Below are 3,398 nucleotides of genomic sequence, written 5' to 3'. Positions count from 1 at the left end.
GAACCAACAGCAAGTTATAACATTGTAAGCATGTCTCCAGCAAGGAGCCATCTTGGGGTCGACATATTACCGTAATGACCATACACAAGATGCACTGGATTTTAAGGCGCTCGGTGAGATTTTAAGAAAATGGAAGACTTTTTGGTGCGCCCTATAGTGCGGAAAATACGGTATATTTTAACCATATTTTCACAACCATACAAATCCATCAAACTTATAATTCCTTGAAAATGATTCTAAGCAGAAATAGTGTTTTTGCAGTCACTGTAAATACTGTATTAAAAGGCATAGTGTCAGTTACGGGTGCTATTTCTGTATTTAATACATACACAAGACACATTGTATTATTGGACGCAGGCATGGTCAAACGTACGCTAGCTTAAAAAGTACAGTAGCATGCGTGCACGCTAAAACATTTTTTAAAAAAGGCAGCGAGAGCAAAACTTAGTTTGGTTGAACTTTGTCAAAGTATTGAACAATTTACTCCCATGATTTTTTTTAATCAATCCTCGTCCTCAAATCCATCAACGTTCTAATCTTCTGTATCCGGAATGAACCGCTAGGTAAGTTCACAATCGAACACGCCATGTACGACATTGTCAGAGTCAGTCATGTTGCCATGCGCCTCCTCAGAAAACTCGAAGAACACTGCGAGGAGATATAGCCTAAGGCCAAACAAAAAAGATAGTGTGTTTCAGGTAACATGAAATTTCACCATAGGGTTGGTGTGGCTAGAAAATGTTTTTTTTTTTTTTTAATCTTTTTTTTTTCCCCATCAAAAATTTAAACAAAATAACCATAAAACAAGGAGACATTGAACTCACCGCCGAAGGTGGCGAGAGAGTTGGGTACCCGGCGGCTGCGTGTTAAGTTCCGAGGTTGGCCGGGTCGCGATGGCACCAGCGGGGAGAGTTCCCCGACGCCGGCCGCGTCCCGGCCTGGACTAGAGTTGCGTAGACTAGGCGGACGGCGCGTCGACGAGCGCGCGGACGCACGGGTCGGTGGGGTGGGCTGTCGGGGAACACCGACGGGCGCCTGACTGGGGGTGGGTGTGACAGGCGGGTCCCGCCGCTCCATGGCCGGCGCCGCCGCCACCTATTTAGTTTTCTCCCCGCTCCGGACTCGGGGGGGCCAGGGCGCGCCGCCGCCTCCGCTGTCTTCCTGCGCCTTCGGTTTTTACTCGGCCCGTGGTGTTCATCAAATAGTTCGCTGAATTTTTTCGATACATCAATGGATGCTATTTTCTTAACTTTACGGTGCGAGCATGCGATTGTAACACAGAAAACGCGGTTTAAACTGTCGTCGGAGATCGCGGCCCCCGCCATGATTCAATGTTGTTGACAGATGACAGGGCAAACGACGCACGCGCTCAACGTGAATATCGCGAGAGTTTGCACCGATATAAACCCTCTATACAAAAATGTAGAGGGTTGTTTGAAAAAAATGCCGACCGTAAAGTTTTTTTTCGACGTAGAAATTCTCGGTCAGTTGGGTTACCGGAAACATACTACTTTTTTTTCTCCGCCTAAGCGTCCAGAATCCATTCCCCATTGCGTTCGCCATCGCTCCCACACCACTCGCAATGTCACTCTGGCCGTTTCTGTCCGTTACCACGGCAACCAAGTTCAGCAGTAAAAGTCGATTACACGCGCCTCCGCATCGCTATAGAGCCGGTCCGCTTCTTCTCCACAGTGTCATTCACCGGATGTCTACAGTGAGTGGCGCCTCATCCATTTTGATGATGTGGTTGGGCTGGATGTGTTTGTCGACAATCTTTTTGTTGCATTTCAAAATGCAAAGTAACCTGATAAACATGATAAACTGTCCACTGTAGTCACTGCTGTCCCTAAAAGGGTTAAAAGTAATCTCAGTTTAGAAAAAAATGACTCACTGACTTTAAACTGCGTTTCAACCAATTTTATAGGATCGCTGTGGATATCAAAATTTAAATTAAGCATTAATTGTACAATTAAATAAATTGTCTACTCCACAACACTACTCCCAAGACCCATGTGTCAATGGCTGCTTTTTACATTAAACGTTACAGCCCATATCTCACAAAGCAGCAAAGGTATGGAAAAGGGTCTGGCGGTGGCTGCAGGGAGAAGCGGCTTACAATGCTGGCCAGACTCTCCTCAGGGTTCAGTAGGTCAGAAAGTAGCAAAACATGGAACTGTACTTCGTTGCTGACCATTTTTTTGTCGTCTTCCGACCCCGCCACATTAGTCGGAAGTGGGTTTAAAATGTTAGCGATTATCAGGTATCGGTTTGGAAAAGCAGGAAGCTACTGGTATCGGGGGTGGGGCGGGGGAGGTTATCGTGCATTCCTATAAAATACAGAAGGACACCTCATTCCTAACATTATAGTTCGTACTCACTCATGTCATGTTATCGAACATAAATAAACATACCGTATTGGCCCGAATATAAGACGGTGTTTTTTGCATTGAAATAAGACTGAAAAAGTGGGGGTTGTCTTATATTCGGGGTCTCGACATTATACCCATTCACGACGCTAGATGGCGCCATATATCATTGAAGCGAATGCTGAACTTGACTCCCCAGGCCAAAGTGAACCCCTGTCACGAAGAATAAAAATAAAAATAGCGGTAGCACGAAGAAGAACAAAGAATAAAAATAAAAATAGGGGTAGCACGAAGAAGAAAAATAAAAAATAGGGTTAAGAAAGAAAAGAGAAGAAAATAATAGAAGAGAAAACAGAAAATGGAGAAACGTAGCGACAATCTGGAGGAAAGTGGGTCGAAGATCGGCCAGGTTAACCGGCATCTGAGGAGAAGTTATGATGTAATTCAGTGTTTTTCAAACTTGTTTGAGCCAAGGCACACTTCTTTCATTTGAAAAATCTCGCGGCACACCACTAGCTGAAAATGTGAAGAAAAAAAAAACATTTATTTGAATAATTAATGTGTTGATACTATAACCGTTTTTAGCATTGAAGAATGACATTACAACAGCTTGAATTGGAATCAAATGAACACAAAGAAAAAAGTATTTTCTCATCTTTCATATTTATTGTTTCACCGTCGTCCTACATTCATGCGTCACAAATTCGCTTGTCTCTTGTCGAAACACAAGGTAATTGGCTAGCTGTTGCTGCTCCCTAGCGGTATAGGAGGGTACTACATGATTACTTTCTGGGCGAAAGACCGCACAGGCATACAAATTGGATATTTTCCCACGGTACACCTGACAATGTCTCACGGCACACGGGTTGAAAAACACTGATGTAATTTACATTTCAAAAACCAGAAGCCTTTCATTTACGAATGTGATTGCACTTTAGTTTACATATTTAAATGTTCAGATATTAAGATTTGAATGAGGCAAAATAACATGCTTTTTCTCTCAAATATATTGTTAGAATCATTTGTTTCAGA

General features: G+C 43.3%; 1 protein-coding gene across 1 annotated transcript in view; it reads left to right on the top strand.

Moving 5' to 3' along the window:
- The window catches only part of hyou1 (hypoxia up-regulated 1), a 38,160-nt gene that overhangs the window by 30,874 nt on the left and 3,888 nt on the right, over positions 1-3,398 (top strand). The gene's annotated exons all lie outside the window — the stretch shown is intronic.

Source organism: Hippocampus comes, unplaced genomic scaffold, assembly GCF_001891065.2.
Source record: "Hippocampus comes isolate QL1 unplaced genomic scaffold, H_comes_QL1_v1.1 scaffold119, whole genome shotgun sequence".
Taxonomy (NCBI): domain Eukaryota; kingdom Metazoa; phylum Chordata; class Actinopteri; order Syngnathiformes; family Syngnathidae; genus Hippocampus; species Hippocampus comes.
This window is presented reverse-complemented; position numbering and strand designations above follow the sequence as displayed.